The sequence below is a fragment of the Lynx canadensis genome, chromosome F2 (assembly GCF_007474595.2).
Source record: "Lynx canadensis isolate LIC74 chromosome F2, mLynCan4.pri.v2, whole genome shotgun sequence".
Lineage (NCBI taxonomy): Eukaryota > Metazoa > Chordata > Mammalia > Carnivora > Felidae > Lynx > Lynx canadensis.
In genome coordinates, this window is record NC_044320.2 from 55,077,937 (window position 1) to 55,100,322 (window position 22,386).

The following is a 22,386-nucleotide window of genomic DNA, read 5'->3' on the forward strand; positions in this document are numbered from 1 at the left end:
AAGGACATAGGAGCCAGCTTGAAGGGATCTCAATGGCAAATCTGGGACAATCTAACTATCAATACAAATATAGCAGCAAAGGGGCTTCTGGGTGGCTCATTTGGTTAAGCAACTCTTTTTTTTTTAATTTTTTTTAACGTTTATTCATTTTTGAGACAAAGAGAGACAGAGCATGAACGGGGGAGGGTCAGAGAGAGAGGGAGACACAGAATCTGAAATGGGATCCAGGCTCTGAGCTGTCAGCACGGAGCCTGATGCAGGGCTCGAACTCACAGACTGTGAGATCATGACCTGAGCCAAGGTCGGATGCTCAACCGACTGAGCCACCCAGGCACCCCAAGCAACTCTTGATTTCAACTCTCACAATCGTGAGACTGAGTCTTGCATTGGGCTCTGCGCTGCCATGGAACCTACTTAAGATTCTCTCTCTCCCTCTCCCTCTGTCCCATCCCCATTTGTGTGTGCTCTCTCTCTTTCAAAAAAAGAACACATTAAATCAAATAATAATTAATTATGTATTTATGATAAATAAATACATGGGAGAAAAGGAAAAGCTCTTCTTTATCATGGAATATTATATAATACATGTAGGAGGAAAGATAGAGTTGGAAAAAAATCATCATTCTGCAAGTGCCATAATGATCACTGACTTAGGCAATAATCATTAAATGCTGAAATGACTAGGTGAAAGTTTGATGAGGAAGAGATAATTAAACTGTCTTAGAGTATTTCCTCACAGATTACTTATTAATTACAAAGGAAATATTTTTTTTTTTTAATTTTTTTTTTCAACGTTTATTTATTTTTGGGACAGAGAGAGACAGAGCATGAACGGGGGAGGGGCAGAGAGAGAGGGAGACACAGAATCGGAAACAGGCTCCAGGCTCTGAGCCATCAGCCCAGAGCCTGATGCGGGGCTCGAACTCACGGACCGCGAGATCGTGACCTGGCTGAAGTCGGACGCTTAACCGACTGCGCCACCCAGGCGCCCCAGAAATATAGGGTCAACAATTAAAAACATAAAAATAAAGGTCATAATATCTGTAATCAACTTTTAAATGGTTTAGCATTAGTAATAATAATCATTTTATTATTTTTATGAATATATATAATATATATAAAGACAGAGAAAGGAGAGAGATATAAAGCAAATGTGGGAATGTTAACAATTAGTGAATACAGATGAAGGGCACATAGGGGTTAACTGTTCTTGGGACTTTCCTGTAACTATGGATTTTTTAAGAATAAAAATGTAAAAAACTTAAAAATATTATTAATTCTTTTTACCTCCTCAGAGCTTTTATGCTAATAGGCCAATGAGTGTCTGTTTTTGTTTTTGTTTTTGTTTTTTACAATGGATCTTTTATTAAGTAGGGAAACAAAGGAATTCCGCTTCAATCTGAGCAAATTCCACAGAAACTGCGCCCATCTATGTGTGCTTCTATCAAGTGAAACTGCCACTGACTCCCTAACCACAGGGGATACTTGGAAAACTGTTTCCCGGAGCTGATTCACATTACCTCACACACGGTCAACTCCTGGTTGGTCTTTTTTTTTTTTTTTAATATAAATAAAAAAATTTTAACATTTATTTATACTTGAGAGACAGAGACAGAACACGAATGGGGAGGGGCAGAGACAGAGGGAGACACAGAATCTGAAGCAGGCTCCAGGCTCTGAGCTGTCAACACACAGCCAAACACAGGGCTTGAACTCATGAACCATGAGATCATGACCTGAGCCAAAGTCAGACACTCAACCGACTGGGCCACCCAAGTGCCTCAGCTCCTGGTTGGTCTTAAGAAGCAAGGGCAGAGGGCAAGGTGGTTCTCACAGATCTATGTTACAAGTAAACTCAGGTTGGCTCCTTCAGGAGTCTCTTATGAGACTTTATTTTAAGAGGTCTGATCAGAAAATAGGGCAGAGGGCTGTGTGAGCAGAGCTGTGTGGTAAGTGGAATGTCCCAGTCTGTGGCATTGTGGTGGGTAACCAGTCTGATTGGGCACTGTATGAAGATGATGCCATAATGCCACCATGGCTTGTCCAATTAGTGTGATTAAAATGCCCAGGTTTGGCTAAGAGTTCATAAGTGTGAGCCCCAAAGTAACCCCACTGGGCCTGGATAAGGTTGGCAGGTGGCATCTTGTGTCTGTACCCATCATAGAAGGAAAGGGCAGTGGTGAAGCAGGGCACGGGAATACCTACCTGCCTGGACACCAGTGCTGACTGCCTGCTGCCAGGAGTCCTGGTAGTTTTTAACAGCTGAGTTAAAAAAGTCATCTAGATTCTGAAGTTATGGGTTTTGATCAAATGCATCTTTTATCTTTCCTAGGAACACACTCCTAATGGTGCAGACCCCCTCCATGTCAGGGTGACACCACCATAGTTGAGGGTGCAGCCAAATTCCATGGCTGCTTGTCTTAGCAGCATGAAGCCTTGTGCACATAAGATGATCGTGGAAGCATAGAGGGCCTTCTGAATGTCCTCCAGGAATGATTTCTTACCACCTTCAAACTGGATCTTTGGGGACCCTTCAGCTTTTTGCTAACTTAAATCCTCTCATCCTTCAGAGATGATAAACATCAAGAAAAATTGCTTCTGCAAGGAGGGTGACAGGACCATGGTACTCCAAGGCTGAGATGGTGGTCCACTTTCCTGTGCCCTTCTGCCTCTCATTGTCCTTGATCGTCAGCAGCAGGTGTTTGCCATTGCTGTCTTGGAACTTAAGAATATTGGCTGTGATTTCAATCCTAGCTCTGTCTTATTCCATTCCTCAAATGCCTTTGCCATCTCATTGTGCTCCATGCCTGGAACATCTTTCATCAAGCGGTAAGCTTTATGGATGAGTTTGCATTTCCCCGCTCTCTATTCCAGTGTGCACCATCTCCACAAAGTGTCCTGCTCCTTCATCTCCCACCCAGTCACAAAATGATGTGTGGCCCGCCTTTTTTGTCCCTCTTGGCCATCCTGGGCCCCTTCCTCTCCACCGTTAACTCTACTCTCCACAAACAAGATTCTCTTGGCCTTGAGGTCTTAACACTGTGGTATCCCTGTATCCAGAAGTTCCTCCATCAATGATGATGTCACCAGAGTCTAACAATGGTACTAATTTTTCAATGAAGTCATCAACAGCTTAACCAGCCATCACAAACAGTATGATCGGCCTGCACTTCTTCAGCCTGGAGTGAGCATCAACCACTTTGGTTGCCTTTGCCCATTGGTCAAGAAATTACCAACTTTGGAGACTTTTCTATTAAAAGTACACACCACAAAGCCATGGTTATTCATGTTCAAAACTAAGTTCTGCTCATGACAGCCGTTCCAATCAGTGCACTACCAGCTGGGACTATGGTGATGGTATCAATGCAGCTGAGAGGAAGTGGCAGGAGGCCAAAGCTGAGTCCTGTTGCCGCCAATGAGTTTTGTTTTGAAGGAAGAGTATTGGGAGTGCCTTCGTGGCTCAGTTGGTTAAGGACCCAGGTCATGATCTCTCGGTTGTGAGATTGAGCCCCACGTCAGACTTCACGCTAAGCGTGGAGCCTGCTTGGGATTCTCTCTCCCTCTCCCTGTGCCCTGCCCCACTTACGTGCATGTGTGCTCTCTCTCAAAATAAATAAAGAAACATTTTAAAAAAGTAAAAGAAGAATCTTGTATAACTTCTTAAGCATTTCACCTGTTAAGGGGGGGGTAAGTTTTCCCCCTCAAAAATTAGAATGTTAGACTTTTAGCAAAGAAAGCTTCAATTTCACCAGAAAATTAAAAAAAAAATACATATATATATGTATATATATATATATATATATACATATATATATATATTTCTAAAACTTAATTAAAGCTTTGTTTTTGGGGCAACTAAATGAAATCTTGTAAATGCTCAAACTGGCCTTGAGGGGAGTCGTACCATACTTTTATCGTTTTTGCTGGGTCAACATAATTACAGGAAAGCCAAGATTTGGTCACCTGTCACATCTCTCGGGAAATACCCCCCTCCAATATTTTTGAAAAGTCTGGATCAATTTGCCTTTGTCATTGTGGGTGCTTCGTGTGGCAAGTGTACACTCTAATAAATATTCTACACAGATGAATGTGCTTCTGGGGACCCAACAAAGTTGCAATCATGAATGACTTCTAAGTCTTATCTATTATCAACAGAGCTGTTAACTTAAAGCTTTAAATGAGGTAGCTTCTATACACACTGCCAAGCACAAAATATACATTGATTATTTTTAAGATATGTGCCATCAACAAATAATGTATCAGGGTTTTTAAGAGAACATGAGTTGAATCAAGATGGAGCATTATGAACAGCTATTAATTTAAATTTTTTCCCTCCAGCTTTATTCATATATAATTGACACGCAACATTGTGTAAATTTAAGATGTACAATATGTTGATTCGATATAATTATATATTGCAAAATGATTACCACCACAGTGTTAGCTAACACTTCTATCACATCACTTGATTACTATTTCTTTTTTGTGGTGTCAAAAACCAAACTCTGCATACTGAATAAAACGAAGAAAGGTGTTTCTTGCAAGGCTTTCCACCAGCGAGCTGCAAAACTCAAGGCTACGGGAGCAGTAAACCCTGAGTTGTTCACAAAGGGATTTTTATGGGGTCAGTGAGGACATTATTTTGCAGCTAATTGGTTGTCTAGTGGGTTTTTTCCCCTATTTGAATCAGGGTAGGTGAGTCAGGGGAACAAGAAGGTCCAGAGATGGCATGAACAGATGTGATGTTTGGGGACGAGCTGGTATCCTCTGCTGCTTTCTGGGAAGAGCTATAAATTCGTGTTAGGTTAGGTTACATTTCCTTCATGCACCTGTGCTGACCACCTCTATTTTGTCCTTGACATTAGTGACTCTATTTTAGTTTGGTTCTACAGTGGTGAGAATTTTTAAGATCAACTCTCTAAGCGACTTACAAGTGTATAACAGAGTATTGGAAAACTGTTAAATGGTCATGGAAGTCGTCTCTACCAGGAAGTGAAAGTAGTAATGTGGCTGGATTTAGATTGGGTCAGCAGTTGACAATTATATGAGAAACAGACAAAGTAGATTTTTTGGTGGTAGTCAGGCTGGCCCGGAAGTGCTGGGTGCTAGTTTGGAGTAATGAGGCCTGTACTCTATTAGAGAGTCAGAGTGGGACAGGCAAGGCCAGAATACCTTCTACGGAGACTTTAACAAGTGGAGCTGCTGCCCTCCCACTTGTAAACATGATGAATCAACACACAAGATCAAGAAAAATGCCAAGGAAAACAATGGGTTTATGACAAGGTTCCAGTTTGGGAGATAAGCATCACAAAGCACAGTTTTTTCTTCTACCTTTAATGAGAAGGGTTTTTATAAATGGGGTGCCTGAATTTGAGAGTTGTTGTAAGGTCTCCTTAAGAAAGGAAAAGCAATTTTCTGATTCTAGATGCCAAGAGAGGGTCTCTGGGCCACTTATATTAGTTAGCTTTCATGGTGATTGAGATTGTTAATATATGTAGAAATAATATTGCAATTATATCCAGTATCCATCCTTTATAAGGTAAAGTAGTAAACTCAGTGGCCTATCTGAGGAGCACCAAGGATTGTTTGAGTGAAAAAGGTATGTTAAGAATTTTAGCATTCTGAATTTGGGCCTACACTTGGGAAAGACAGCTTTAAAGAGATTTGTTAGAGGAAACTGGTCATTGCATTGATATAGACTCAATCACAGATGCCTAAAGTTAGGAAACTATTACTTGGTTTAGAAAAAGCAAAATATTTAAAATATTTAAAGTAAATATGATAGCAAGTATAACAGATATTTGAAACCACAGGCTTTTCAGAAACAAAGAACTTTCATGTTAAAAATGACTTAAATTCTATGTATTTTACCACAATTGGAAACAGAAATAACAATTTAAAAAATGGTTTAAGAGCATAAAAAACACAAAAATTATACTCAAAGATCAATCTTTTTCTGAACTATGATTTTTAAGCTTTCTTTGTTTTCTAATGTATGCATTTATATATGCATGTATTTAAACATGCACAAATAGGCATAAAATTACTTAGGTGTTTAATATTAAAAAAAAAATTAGCCTCATCAGCAGGTCCAGGACAATTGCTACCCTCACTGAATTTGCCATCCTAATAAAATTGCCTTGGTTACCTTGAGAAACATGTAAAACACACCTACCATACCATACCAGTATCTCTTTGCAACTACCATATCATCTATATTAGCTTCAACTTAAAAAAACCTAAGCAACTTTTAGTCATTCAGTTATAGAGAAAACTGGGAAGTAGGTAACTGAGAACTGTCACACACTAGCACCTTAGCAGGATTTGCTTTGTTTAGGAATATTACCCAAACTTATCCTTATGGAATTTTTCTGTATTTACATGACCAATATTAAAAGTTCTTTAAACTTCACTTACAAGAACAAAAGTTCTACTTAAAAAAAAAAAAGACAAACTTTTTGATAGGTTGGTTAAACCGGCATTTATTTTCTCTTTATGTTATAATGTAGCAACTAAATCCATTAATATGATTCAGGTGAACTTGTTCTTTTTCTTTCTTTCTTTCCTCACGAATTTCAACTTTTTCAAGTTCTTAAAGGGCCAGCATTTCAAAAGCATTTTTACTTTCCTTTCTTGGAGTTTGCTTCCCTAGGCTAGTTTAAATAAGAGCGTAATTAGTCTTTATAAACCAATCATAATAGGAGTTCCTCTCAAATTGAGAGAATTTATAATATAATTTATTAATATTCCCTGGTATAAATGGCATATCAATACGTTTCATTAGAATGTATTTCACAGAAGACATCCAGATGGCCAACAGGCACATGAAAAGATGCTCAACGTCGCTCCTCATCAGGGAAATACAAATCGAAACCACACTGAGATATCACCTCACACCTATCAGAGTGGCTAAAATGAACAAATCAGGAGACTATAGATGCTGGCGAGGATGTGGAGAAACGGGAACCCTGTTGCACTGTTGGTGGGAATGCAAACTGGTGCAGCCATTCTGGAAAACAGTGTGGAGGTTCCTTAAAAAATTAAAAATAGACCTACCCTATGACCCAGCAATAGCACCGCCAGGAATTTACCCAAGGCATCCAGGAGTGCTGATGCATAGGGGCACTTGTACCCCAATGTTTTTAACAGCACTTTCAACAATAGCCAAATTATGGAAAGAGCCTAAATGTCCATCAACTGATGAATGGATAAAGAAATTGTGGTTTATATACACAGTGGAATACTACGTGGCAATGAGAAAGAATGAAATATGGCCCTTTGTAGCAACATGGTTGGAGCTGGAGAGTGTTATGCTAAGTGAAATAAGTCAGAGAGAGAAAGACAGATACCATATGTTTTCACTCTTATGTGGATCCTGAGAAACTTAACAGAAACCCATGGGGGAGGGGAAGAAAAAAAAAAGGTTAGAGAGGGAGGGAGCCAAACCATAAGAGACTCTTAAAAACATAGAACAAACTGAGGGTTGATGGGGGATGGGTGGGAGGGGAGGGTGGGTGATGGGCACTGAGGAGGGCACCTGTTGGGATGAGCACTGGGTGTTGTATGGAAACCAATTTGACAATAAATTTCATATTTAAAAAAAAATTAAAAAAAAAGAAGATGTGGTATATATATATAAAAAAGAATGTATTTCATACTCAATGGAAAAACCTTATCACATTCCTGGAAAAAGTTGGGATTTCCCCCTTTTTCATTGTGTGCTCTTTTTAGTAGTATTTTTCCAGGAGTACTTCTTCAAGTCCAGCTATGGGCTCACTTTGAGGTGTTATTAATATTTTGTCTTTGGCATGAAAAAGCTGTTTTTCCATCTTGATTTGCCTCATTTTGTATATTTCTATGGGATTCCTATTTCTTTTCCGAAGAAACAAGAAGTCTTGCACCTTGCAGATTTCTTGGGAGGTCCTTAGTCTTCAGACAAGCCAGAGCAATTAATCCCATTCCATCTACATCCCCTCCTAAGTGTATTTGTAAAAGTATCATACAATTATAGTTCTTTGCTTTTCAAGTAATGCAAACGCTAGCTACTCCCTTACTATTTTTATAATGTCTTTTCAGATTTCTATTGAAGCGTCCTTTTTCACTACTGACATTGGTAATTTGTGTCTTTGCTCTTTTTTTCTGTATCATTCTGACTGTTGGTTTCATTGATTTTTTTCTATTGTATTTTGTTTCATATTTCATTGATTTGTACTTTTCTCTTTATTATTTCCTTCCTTCTGCTTGACTGCAGATCTCAGAGACAGCTACCTGTCCTAGAGCTGACAGTTATCAGGGAGGGTATTTTCAGTTCTTTTCAAAAAACTTTATGACTGTGGAATGTGTGTGGCATGTAAATTTCTGGGTGATGGCTACTGGTAATGCTTTTGGTGTCCACCCCAGTTAAGGCAAGAATGTCCTATTCCCTTATTGTAATTCCCTCACACTTTTTGTTAAGAATTTCTTATAGATGGCATAATGTGTCTTATGTCACAACACATTAAGGTGAATGGATTACCTACATTTTTGTGATGCAAAATGCATGAATGATCAGGGGATTTTGGATGGTGGCAGCCTGGTCCCTCCCTCCACTGTAAATATCCCTGTCATCCAATGATTTTATCTATTGATGAGGTTTGAATCAATTATTTCATTTCGGGTTATAAAATGTGTTTTTGAGAAATCTGTAATTTCTATATCACAATCCTGTAATTTCATCCCCACCATTAGGTAAAGAACTTTCTTGCATAAAGAAGAATAATTTTGGATCTCTGAAATATACTTAATAGAGTAAAGGCAAGATGGACACTTAATTCCATCCTTTTAATTGACATTTTTTGAAGTAAAGATTTTTTAAATGCTGTGTATTAGATTTTTTTTGCTTTCTTCCTTTTTTATTATTATTTACTCATTTAAAATACATCTATATTAAATGCCTTAAACAATTACATTCATTACACTTGACACTCAAATCATTTCAAGTTTGGCCAATAGGCACTCCTTCATACTGGCTTCTGTGACCTTTGGAAATGACCCTTCGACTTTGACAATTTCCTTACTCCTTGACAAAGCAGAATGTTCATCTTGTAAATTTCCAGATCCACATTGAGAATCAGATATTTTTCAGAAGTCCCTGAGTCCTTTTACTTTTTATTATTTAATTTTTAAAATTTTATTTAAATCCAAGTTAGTTAATATATAGTGTTTAACATATATACGGTTTCAGGAGTAGAATTTGGTGATTCATTAGTTACATATAACACCTAGTGTTCATCCCAACAAGTACTCTCCTTAATTCCCATTAACCATTTAACCCATCCCCCACCCAATACATCTTCAGCAACCCTCGGTTTATTCTCTGTATTTAAGAATCTATTATGGTTTGCCTCCTTCTCTGTTTTTATCTTACTTTTCCTTCACTTCCCTTATGTTCATCTGTTTTGTTTCTTAAATTCCACATATCAGCGAAATCATATGATATTTATCTTCCTCTGGCTTATTTCCTTTAACATAATGTGTTCTAGTTCCATCCATGTTGTTACAAATGGCAAGATTTCATTCTTTTTGATTGCTCAGTAATATTCTATTGTATATATATACGCCACATCTTCTTTACCCATTTGTCAGTCGATGGACATTTGGGCTCTTTCCATAGTTTGGCTATTGTTGATACTGCTGCTATAAACATCGGGGTGAATGTGACCCATGGAATTTGCATTTTTGTATCCTTTGGATAAATACCTAGTAGTGCAATTGCTGTGTTGTAGGGTAGTTCTATTTTTAATTTTTTGAGGAATCTCCATACTGTTTTCCAGCGTGGCTGCATCAGTTTGCATTCCCACTAGCAGTGCAAAAATCCCTCCACATCCTTGCCAACATCTGTTGTTTCCTTGAGTTGTTAATTTTAGCCATTCTGACAGGTGTGAGGTGGTATCTCATTGTGGTTTTGATTTGTATTTCCCTGATGATGAGTGATGAGCATCCTTTCATGTGTCTGTTAGCCATCTGGATACCTTCTTTGGAAAACATGTCTTCTGCTTATTTCTTCACTGGATTATTTGTTTTTTGGGTGTTGAGTTTCATAAGTTCTTTATAGATTTTGGAAACTAACCCTTTATCTGATGTCATTTGCAGATATCTTCTCCCATTCCATCAGTTGCCTTTTAGTTTTGCTGATTATTTCCTTCACTGTGCAGAAGATTTTTATCTTGATGAAGTCCCAATAGTTCATTTTTGCTTTTGTTTCTCTTGCCTCTGGAGACATATCTTGTAAGAAGTTGCTGTGCCTGAGGTCAAAGAGGTTGTTGCCTGTTTCCTCCTCTAGGATTTTGGTGGTTTCCTGTCTTACATTTAGGTCTTTCATCCATTTTGAGTTTATTAATTGTGTATGGTGCAAGAAAGTGGTCCAGGTTCATTCTTCTGCGTGTTGTTGTCCAGTTTTCCCAACACCATTTACTGAAGAGACTGTCTTTTTTCCATTGGATATTCTTTACTGCTTTGTCAAAGATTAGTTGGCCATACATCTGTTGGGTCACTTCTGGGTTCTCTATTTTGTTCCACTGATCTATGTGTCTGTTTTTGTGCCAGTACCATACTGTCTTGATGATTACAGCTTAGTAATACAGCTTGAAATCTGGAATTGTGATGCCTCCAGGTTTGGTTTTCTTTTTCAACATTATTTTGGCTATGCAGATTCTTTTCTCTGGTTCCATACAAATTTTAAAATTGTTTGTTCTACCTCTTTGAAGAATACTGCTATTATTTTGATAGGGATTGCATTGAATGTGTAGATTGCTTTGGGTACTATTTAACAATGTTTGTTCTTCCAGTCCATGAGCATGGAATGTGTTTCCATTTCTTTGTGTCTTCTTCAATGTCTTTTATAAGCTTTCTATAGTTTTCAGCATACAGATCTTTTACCTCTTTGGTTTGGTTTATTCCTAGGTATTTTATGATTTTTGGTGTCTGAGTACTTTTAGAAGGAAATGGCGTTTGGAAACCATAATGCTAGATATGCTCAATGGGTGTTAGCTGTGCTCAGGGCCATTTGGTGGTCATTAATTCCAGCCTCTTCAGTGGGCAGAGCTAGGGCACTTGTATTTTTTCAAAGGAGAAGAAATCATGAATTTATTATGATATTTCAAATTCAGGATTAACATTAAAATATTTGAGTCAAATTTTTGATTATGTGCTTATATTGTGTTTCTTTTACATGGAGTATTTTACTATATAATAATATTAAATTAAATTATATATTTGTGTGTGTATACAGATAATGTCAAAAAAAATTACCAATAATATTACCAACAAACGAACTACCATTAAGATTTTTTTGAACTGTATTTGTCCATGAAATATATTCTATTCCATTAAGTATTGAAAGTTAAAATGCTATGTGAAAAAAGAATTGTGTGTGTGTGTGTGTGTGTGTGCACGCTTATATCTTTAACCTGATATACAATTAAATTTATTTTTTCTTTTAGTTTTCATATTTTAGGGCTCTTGCTTCCATTCCAATCTATTCTGTTCTGTTCCTTCTCTTTTTCTATAGCTACTAATTTTTTTGTAACAAGTTGTAATTCGTACAGGTTTAGTACAAAAAATTCTTTTTACAAATGTAATTTGCTAAATAAACCAAATTCTTTTCTTATACAAAAAATAGCATGCTATATATGCTATTCTGAATTTTTCTTTTTCTACTTAATGTATCTTGGAGATCATTTCATATCATTTCATATAATTTCATATGTATAGCAATCTTCTTCAGTCCTTTTTATGATTGTACACTATATTTTTAAAAATTTTTAATGTTTTTATTATTTTTGAGGGAGAGAGAGAAAGAGAGAGCATGAGCCGGGGAGGGGCAGAGAGAGGGGGAGACACAGAATCTGAAGCAGGTTCCAGGCTCTGAGCTGTCAGCACAGAGCCTGACATGGGGCCTGAACCTGAGAACCTCAAGATCATGACCTGAGCTGAAGTCGGACATTTAACCTACTTGGCCACCCAGGTGGCCTGATTGCACACTATTTAATTTACCATAATTTATTTAACCAGTCTGTATGGATGAGCATTTAAGTTGTTTCCGGCTTAAAAAAAATTTTTTTTTGCAATGAATAACTTTGTACATAAAATATTTCATGATTCTGCCATTTTTTGATGGATACTTAGAGGTGGAGTTGCTGAGTCAAAAAGTGAGTACATAAGTAGTTCTTTTAGTTACTGTCAAATCATCCTTTATTGTTGTTACCTTTATTTGTATTCTCACCTATCATGGGGTTGTTCCATTAAAATAAAATAATACATTGCCAACATATTGCATTTTTGCCAATTGGAAGTGAGATCTTAATAAAATTTTAACGTATGGATGGTGTTGAGCATCTTGTCGTATGTTTCATTCTTCTGTATATTGTTCGTTCACATTGGTTGTTTCTATTTGTTTGGTGTAGAGTTTTTTGCCTCAAATTTTAGGATATCTTCATGTTATAAAAATATCACCACTATGTCTATAAGTTATAAATATCTTTTCTTAGTTTGTCCTTTTTATTTATGATATTTTTTCTTATATAATTTTTTTTATTTTAGTGTAGTCAAACTTATTTTTTCTTTTATTGTTTCTAAGTTGTGAATAAGGTATATTTTCCCAACTCCGAAGTTGTAAAGAAACTTATCCTGATTTTATTTTTCTATTGTATAATTTCCTTACTTTAATTTTTTGTATTTCAGATCTCAGATGTTTGTGGTGTTAGGGCGAAATGAAATTTCTTTTTCCACATTGCTATCCTTTATTCCAATGTCATTTAGAAATGTCTATCTTTTCCTCACTAATTTGCAATGCCGTCTTTGTTTTTGTAAAAGAATATATTTTTAAAGGTCAAAAGTTCATACAAATATTTCTGGTTTCAGAGCTAGAAGTTCTCTTTAGTATTTGACAGACACAAACTGCCTTCATTTCAAATAATGCCTACTCAAACTCATCCTTGAATTTGGCTACGTTTGTTTCATGTTAGGTCTTATCTAAATGTAAACAGGTTAAAAACTGAGGCAAAATTTCCAAGACACTATCCTATGCCATACTACAAAGACGTATAAGTCATAGATTCTGTAACTAGGAACTTATAGTCTAATGAGAGAGACAGAGATATGTAGAGACCATTTCAATGTGTTTTCAATATAAAGTTTACTGATCTATGCACAGCATTTGCAAAGATACATACGTGGACTTGGACTCTTCAAAAACAAGATGTAAAGAAACAATGAGGGCAAGATAAAACAGTTATATTTATTTTATGTCTACCCCTTGATTATTATTAGCCTTGTTTGTTTTAATTCTTAAATGTTTATTTATTTTTAAGAGAGAGGGAGAGAGAGAGCATGTGAAAGCACGGGGAGGGGCAGAGAGAGAGTCATAGGCTCCAAAGTGGGCTCTGTGCTGACAGCAAAAAGCCTCATGTGGGCCTTGAACTCCCAAACCGTGAGATCATGACCTGGGCCAAAGTTGGACGTTTAACCGACTGAGCCACCCAGGGGTCCTGTTTTCATTCTTATTTCCAAAGTAGCACTAGAAGGCCTGCACATCTGGTTGAATAGATGCAAATAAGGAAAGAAAATTACACGTGTGAGAGTTACAGCCCAAGGATAATGAATTCTTTAGGTTCTAGTGAAGAAGCAGCTCTGCATTTCATACTTAAGGCCAGAAAACAGAAAAACTTTGAATTATCTATTTATTATCTGAAAGTTTTCCCATGTAAGCCAATGTTTCCTTCTTTGGGTGAATCCTCACCTCCAGCACCTGCATTGCTTGATTAGATGGCATACTTGTCGGGGCACCTGGGTGGCTCATTCAGTTGAACTTCCGACTTTGGCTTAGGTCATGATCTCACAGTCTGTGAGTTCAAGCCTTGCATCAGGCTCTGTGCTGACTGTGGAGCCTGCTTTGGATTCTGCGTCTCCCTCTCTCTCTGCCTCTCCCCTGCTCACACTCTGACTTTCTTTCTCAAAAATAAATAAACATAAAAAAAAATTAGATGGTGTAGTTCTCAACGATGTGGTCATGTGGACTTACTTTCTGCCTGAGGCTTTTAACTTTTAATTAACCCTCCTTTCCCCCTGCACCTCCCACTTGGGATTAGAAGGACTTTTATTACTGGGAAAAGGATGGTTTTCATTCTCCGCTAACTGGAGGATGCATCCTAATTGGAGGATGGATGCCTGGGACAAAGGCATATGAGCTGTTTCCTCACCGGAGAAGCTGTTCAGGAAGAGCTACTTGTAACTGTATTTCTCCTTCTGAACAAATGCCCATTCCAGACTAGCATTGTATATTAAAATGCTCCCCTGGGGAGATAGGCAGAAAAAAGGAATGTTAAAGAGACGTCTAGCTAATGTCTCATGTGAGAAATAGCATGTCATTTCTCAATCAATGTCATTTCTAAGTCTTGAAAGGAAATTATTTATGGGTAACGGTTACCTGCCCATTCATACATCATTTGATCCATTTCTGCCCCCTAGGTTTGGTAGATGGATTCAGAGATGTAATTTTAAAAAATCACCTTCAGTTGCTCCTTTGGAGTTTGGTTGGAGTGTTCATATGACTTACCAGGCTGATGTATTTGTATTAATGGAATTACTATAGTTGCTTCCTTAGCATGGTAGATGGGAATATTTGAACACGTACCATGGGGCATGATAAAAGCAAAAGAAACAAAGATAGAAAGAAAAATATAATTGAACACCTGTCTACAAAATGTGATTTGTTGTACTTTCACCTTCTAAATATACTCTCATCAGAAGAGGACACGGTAGCCTATTGTTTCTCAAGGGCTTTGAAGTCAGCTAATTCTTTTCGAATTCTTCAACTAATTCTTTGGCTCATGAGATAGATGAAGTATAGCCATTTTATATTAATAAGTATAAGTTTTTGAGTACTTACCTTGTACTAGGCATGGTGGGCTTAATGTATACACTGCTTAATTTCATTTAATACTCATGTTAATCTTATATGACATGTACCATTATCCTCATTACAGTTCTGAAATTTAAGGGCTAAGAGTTTCGTAACTTGCACAGAGTGACAAAAGTACTAAGATTTGGAAGTAGGTCTGATTCCAAAGCATACATCCTTAGCAACTATGCTTTATCCAGGTGGAAACCTAAACAATGTTTTGGATTTGGAACTTTATTTTAGGCTTAAAATATATGTTAGAAATTTGATGTGATATTTTGGGGAATAATGAGAAGAAATCACTTTCAGTGATTCGAGGTCTGGAAACCAGTTTCTATGGTATAGTAAATGGAGACTAAGCATGCATATTTATTTAGCTATGTGTCTATGAATGAATACATAGGCTTTTAAGATTTTGACTAAGAAATTAGTATTTATACATGTATAGATATAGATATATATAGGAATTCTTCAGCTGACTGATGGGATGGTTGCATTCTGTGAGATTATTATGAACTCAGTGCACGATTTCCTATAGGATCAATGTTATTCATCATGTTTATGTATTAAGACCAATCCATAAAAAACCCATAATTTTATCTATTTGTTATGGACATTTCCCTGGACTCATAAGTGGTACCTGAAATATAGTAGATAACAAAAAAACATTTTGGTGCATAAGTAAATGAATGAAAGAAACCCGAAGAATAATACCAATTATGTTACACATGTAATGTTATTTCTATTATTGCTTCCACTGGAAGATACATTCAGAATTCTAACTTGAGATATCTGTAACTTCTCTTTCCTCTCTCCTTTCCTGAATACACAGAAGTATGAGCGGAGACCCTTCATCAGGTCACTGATCCAGTTTCCACAGTTTGGGAAGAGGTCTCCAGCAGGCCTGGATGAAGGGCTGACCAGGGGATCCCAGAGGTTGGTGGTAGAGGCTACAGGAAGGGGATGTTGGAGAAGCATAGGAGGTGGTGGTGGACTGTCAGAGCAGGTGCACATGTGTAGAAGAAAGGGAGGCTAGGAGATCTTTACTTAGGGTGAGGTGGAAAGAAGAACTTTTACAGCCTGGCCCTCAGCATGGAAGAATTGCATGTAAATCAAGATGCTGTGTGTGTGTGTGTGTGTGCGTGCACGTGCAATGGGAAAATATTTTTATTGTAAATTCATAATAAACATCAGTCTCACCATTTATAGCCATAGCACAAGTATATGTTTTCACACTTCAAATCCCAAACCATTCATAAGAAGAATTCTTACAAGAGACAGGGAATTCAGCTACACCAGACTAAGGATTTGTGAGTCAGACAATGGCATTTAACAAAATCTGAGGAAAATATAGCACTTAGTCCATTTTGGATTCATGCATATTTGTTGAGAAGAGCTCCATGTACGCAAATGATGACTTGTAAGACAAATAAAATCCAAGGAAATGGGATACCTGTGATGGGATAAAATCCAAGGAAACGGGATACCTGCGATGGGCATGCTTGAGGACAGGCTCACATGGTTTGTTTGTAATTACCAGTACTGACACCAAAAACTGTTAGTAACTCTAGAAGAAGCAGAAGATATTTTATTTTTTCCCCAGTTTATATATGCTTCCCTGAAGAACTTATTGCTTTAAAATTTATATTAATACTTCCCACGGTTGCATCCATAGTATCAGGTATTTGCAGTCTTTGTTAGAATTCTGTCTTTTGACCAGTACCCCAGTCATTTCTTAGTAGAAAGTTGGTTAATAAAAGAAGCTCTTTAATGCTTTCAGTACACCAAGATACAATTTTGTGCATTACAGTAGCACTGCTTACCCCCCAAAAATGTTCCAGAAAGCCATTAAGAAAGTATACAGATCTAAATCTCAAACTACTAGAGTATACTCAATGGCTCTCAAAGTAGAATCATTCCTATCAAATACATTATAAGAACAACTTCAATCTAAAATTACTTTTGTGTTTTCTCCTAAAATAAGTGAATTAGAATGTGGGTCTTGTGGCTTCTCCTCAAATTTTCTTAGCCACCTTTTATTTTGAAGTGTATTCTTATTATAATCAGCAATCACTTTTGCCATTTATCAAAATCCATTCATATTAATTTAAGCAACAATGGAAACATGTTGAAAGTAACACCAACCTAGTGAAAGAAGTGAAGTCACAGCTCACAAAGAGCTGGAACCAGAAATGGAAAGTCATTCCAATTCACAGCATTCTAACTCTCTTTGTCTCCCCTCCTATGGGTCCACAAGATATTTCTGCTCTCTTTCTCTCTCAGCTCCTTCATTTTCCTCTCACTTAGCAGGTTGACTTACTTGTGCACATATTGTTAAATGGCTTTCCCAGACCCCTATCTATCCACTCGGCTTGATGCTAACAGAGACAATGCGGAATCACCAAATAAATTCCTGGGAGAGGAAATCTGAGTGGCTCGAGTCAGGTTTCCACTCCTGGTTCAACCATCTGTGGCCAAGGAAGAGGCAGGGTGATGGCTGCAAGAGTCCATTATTGAAGATTGCAGTGAGGCAAGTTTTAGAGGAAGAGGAGGAGTAGGAGGAGGAGGTGCTGGGGAGGATAAAAAACAACAATAGCAACAAACGCTTGCAGAGCATTTACTATGAGCCATGCACTCTCCTAAATGCCTTGCATGTAGGAGGAAGGCAACTCACATAGTAGGAAGGGACTGGTTGTCTCAAAAGGTGCTCACATAGTTTAGCATTTCTCAAAGTCTGTGTAGACATTTTAAAGATTGCTCTTTTGTGTGTCCAAATAATACCCTAACGTAAATTTGGGACTTTTATTTAAAGAAAAGAAATTAGGGGTGCCTGGGTGGCTCAGTCGGTTAAGCGTCCGACTTCAGCTCAGGTCATGATTTCACAGTTCTTGGGTTCGAGCCCCACGTTGGGCTCTGTGCTGACAGTTCAGAGCCTGGAGCCTCCTTCTCCCTCTCTCTCTGCCCCTCCCCCTGCTCCTCCTCCACTCATGCTGTCTCTATCTCTCATAAATAAATCAACTTAAAAAAAAATAGAATAGAACGAAAGCACAAAACAGGGTGATGCAGGAATGTGACCAGTGATTACCCTATGAATATTGGAAAATAGGATAAAAATGCAAACTACATTTTGTGTGTTAGTGTGCAAGTGTGTGTGTGTGTGTGTGTGTGTGTGTGTGAGAGAGAGAGAGAGAGAGAGAGAGAGAGAGAAAGGGAGAGAACAATGATTGTTTTCAATCATGGTTCAGAACTGCAAAGCTGTGTTTTACGATCACTCATCATCTGAGGTTATCTATATCTGATTTTTAATAGAAATTCGGCAACCTTGTACTTCCAAATACTTACACTTTCAAGCATGAAAATGAAATTATTTATAGATTTATTTTCTCTGAAGTTTATGGCAAAGCCTTTTGCAGAGCTATTTATTCCTAAATCTTGTTGGAAACTGCCTCCATGGCCTCATTATTCTAGGGTCTTGAATTACTCTCATCTATGGACTTTGGACGTACAAGTTTCTTCTTTGTCAGGTCTTTACTCTCATCGATTTTTATTCTTGTGGACAGTGTCCTCTTTAACTCTTTAAAAAAGCCTAATTACCTACCCAGTTATGGAACCCATCTCATTTATGAGATGAGAGATGAGAGAGAGTTTAATAGATCTCAAATTTGTATTTCTGAAATTAGGAAAATTTTGCTAGAAAAAATAGAAATAAAAATAATGAAATTATGCCTCACTTACAATGGCGACACAGTGAACTACCATGCCAAAGTCCTTACCGCGGTGACTGGCATGTGAAAGTCACATTGTGTGTGGGTGTGTTTGTGTGTGCTTACTTACACGGCACAATGAGAAGTGGGATGGTGGAGTGGTTAAGAGCCGGACAGCTTTGTACTCTTTGGTCACCTTCTGTGGCAAGGAGTCTTTGCTGATGAGCCTTTCCAGTTTGAAACCTGAGAAGCACTAGATGGGTGAGGAAGAAAATCAAGAGTTTTAGCCTACTTTTGGGTGTCCTTAAGGGTCTATTTTGATATTAAACATTTCCAACTTAATAAGCATTCTTGGAAAGAACCCAGTAACTGCAGGGTGAATTTTTATCAAGAGATAACTTCACCTTTCTCAGCCACTCTAAGGATAACAGCAATTTATCTCACTGCCATGCTTTTTTTTTTTTCTCTATTTTAATATAAGCAACTTCTTGTACTACTCTGCATTTCTATCTGTGTCTGTAAGTCTGGATTTCTTTGAAATTCTTTTATGGTAATAAGGAGATTCACATATGAAGAATGTTAACAAGCCTAGCAAGAAGATTGCAAAGGACTGTTCTATAGTTGGAGTGTGCCCTCCCTCTCCCAAATTCATGTGTTGAATCCTAACCCCTAAGGGTGATGGTATTAGGAGGTGGGGCCTTTGGGAGATACAGATACCTCTTTGTATTTTAGATAATAGTTTTTGAACATGTACACTTCAGAAGGGAATATGAACTCATGGTCAGGAGATCTGGGCTGTGGTCAGGGTCCAGGTGTATAAACATGAGCATGTCAATGCCAATTGGACATCATAACTCTGATCTGTTTTGTTGATTAAAAACTCTGAACTATATGAAAGAACCTTGTAAGTTATTGGTCATCAGGAGTTGCGTAGAATACTTGACTCTTGAATATTTACCATATGCTCACAGAAGAGTCACTTAGCTTTTTTTATACATGTTTTGAATGATAGCTTTGGCAACACCTAGGTCTGGGTGGAAGCTTAGATGCAAAGGAGTTTATTGTTTGTAATTACCCTCTTGAGAAGAAATGTCTTTAAAGAAAATGGGGGAAACGACACTTGAAACATCCTGTTTTAAAATCTCATTCTTTGGAGGGTGCCTGGGTGGCTCAGTGGGTTGAGCATCTGACTTTGGCTCAGGTCACGATCACATGGTTTGTGGGTCCGAGCCCCATGTTGGGCTCTGTGCTGACAGCTTAGCACAGATGCTGTGTTCACACTCTGTCTTTCTCTCTCAAAAATAAACATTAAAAAAAATAATAAAAATAAAATCTCATTCTTTGAAAAAATATTGCTTCTCACTGCAAAAGGTGGTTGTTCTAATTTGCTTGATCAAATAAATGTAGTTTGTGTCTGTCACCACTGGCATCACAGAAGGAAAATGATCCCCTATCACACCTGAAAAACTATCGAGAATAAGGCAAAAGCGAAGAAATGCAGTTGCCTTATGCAGTATAGAAGGGGATTAGTCATAGAATTAGATATGGATGAAATGGCACCTCGGAAGAAATTGACTCCCCAATAAGAATTCAAATCAGAGAACTGAGTGGGTCACAGGGGCCTCCTGAAATCCAAGACCACGTATCTGCATGCACACCTGCTTCAGGATTGCTTCCTTTTTTAGAGTAAATTCACTGCTTAGAACAAGTACTGGGAGTCCAGCTTCCAGAAATGAAGGAAGCAATTACTTCCTGGCAGAATTACTGGGCAAGAAAGCTTGTGAGAATTCTATCTAATTCATGCTCAGAAAAGGTTTCTTTGGTAGGGAAGGGGAAAGCCCTATGTGTGACTATCATTTGGGTAACTTCCAATTTGGGACTTCTGGTGGCGGGATCTCTCATTATAGCTACATAAATGTTGTGAGCCGTCTTCGAAGGAAAGCAGCACGGGAAAGTGGGGTGGCTTATTGGACTCTCTCCCTTCATGGCTCCCTGGTTCCCACAGCAGCAGTCACTGCCCTGGAGAAGATGGACTGACAGTGTACCTCAGCCTCTGGGTTCACTTCTGTTTCTGGAAGGCCGCAGAGAGCTTTATAAAATTCCAGACCTGAAGACTAACTTTATTTTACTCTTCCTGATGATCAGGCCCTAATTTGTTTCTAGTAGCCAAGCTCTTGCCTACTTCCTGTGAGCAGGTCACTGCCTTATTTCTGTTGCAGAATCCCAGGGAAAGACTTGCCTGTCCTGGTTCCCTTCTAAGACTGCAACCACACTTCACCCCATCCCAACCCTTGTAGGGACTGGAGAGCGGGCTCTGAATCTCAGCGACCCTGGCCATGTACTTGCTTTCTATTGGAGCCTGCAAGACTTTCTCAACACAGTGGACCACTGTGCTGGGACCATCGCTCATGTCTGCTGTGTTCTGGACTGTAAGACGCCCCGAGGCAGGCGCCAGCTCTGTCGTGTTCAACATTGTGTCTTGAGGATCCTGAATGTGCATGGCATATACTAGGTGTTCAGTGAGGCTTGTTGTTGTTGTTGTTGTTGTTTATTTTTGATTTTCCTGCTAATATCTCTTGGAGTCACTTCTGTTGCTCTGACTAATCCATCTTATCCAGTTCGGCCATCTGAGGTCGGACCCTCCTCCTGCAGATTGATTCCCAATGCGGACATACACAATTTAGTTGGAGTAGCATACTAATTATTATTCATAGCAATGCTTAGCACTTTTCATCACCAAAATGTCTTCCAATTTTAGTTAATTAATCAGCCCCGGATTTGTGTGGAGGTGACTATAAAATCTGATGTGTGATGATAAATCATTGCAAAGTAGCATGACAGTTTAAATAGGAAAGAGATAAATGTGAAGATACTTTCAGATTAACTACGGTGGGGACGTCAACCTGAGAAGTGTGTGATGTCCCCCATAGTTTCTCAGATTAGCTTTGCACAATCAGTCAAGGATTACCTGGGTTCAATATTGAATCCACCAATTACTGCCTGATTATCACGGGCAGCTTTATTAACCTGTCATCTCAGCCTCCTTGTATGTGAAATGGGGACTTTGGTAGTATCTGTAGCAGAAAGCTATGAAGATTAGGTGAAAGAACATGTAGAACACCAAATACTGTGTTGGCATGTGGTAAGGGCTCCATAGATACCTAATAATTATGTAACTGTAAATTACAGCTCAAATCAGAAAAGTTAAATTCCCCAAAATTCTGAAGCAATGAACATTTACTTTTTAGTGTAGTACAAAGAATGAGCCAAAGGACCAGGGTTTCCTTTTCCATTTAAATGGGTACACTTGACCTGAGCAGGCTGTACAACTATTTCATGTGAACTCTTCACGGTTCACATGAAATACGTGGGAATGGAACCCCCTGAGTTGGACCTCGTATCCTGGCATCTCAATTTCCTTATCCGTAAGATACGTATATTAATAATTATTTTTCAAGGATATAAGGATTAGTCAAAGCAACGTTTATAAAGTTTAGTGCCTAGCATGTGATAGGCACTTGATAGTGTTATTATTATTTTTTTGGAAAAATAAAAATGTTTTTGGTCCTTAATCCCATGTGCAGAGTTAGATCTGAAATCATTTTTGTTAATGAATATTCAAATATATGATACCCAACTTGTTTTGAAACAATTGTGTTTTGAGCTACAAAGGCCTGGAGAAAATTGCCCCTTTATAAAAAAAAAAGTGAAATAATCTCCAGAACTTTAGTTTTCCATTCTTTA

The 22,386-nt window shown here is 38.0% G+C and overlaps 1 pseudogene; it reads right to left on the reverse strand.

Moving 5' to 3' along the window:
• Positions 1 to 1,908: 1,908 nt before the first annotated feature.
• On the reverse strand, positions 1,909 to 21,115 carry LOC115506041 (annotated as a pseudogene).
• Between the last annotated feature and the right edge of the window lie 1,271 nt (positions 21,116 to 22,386).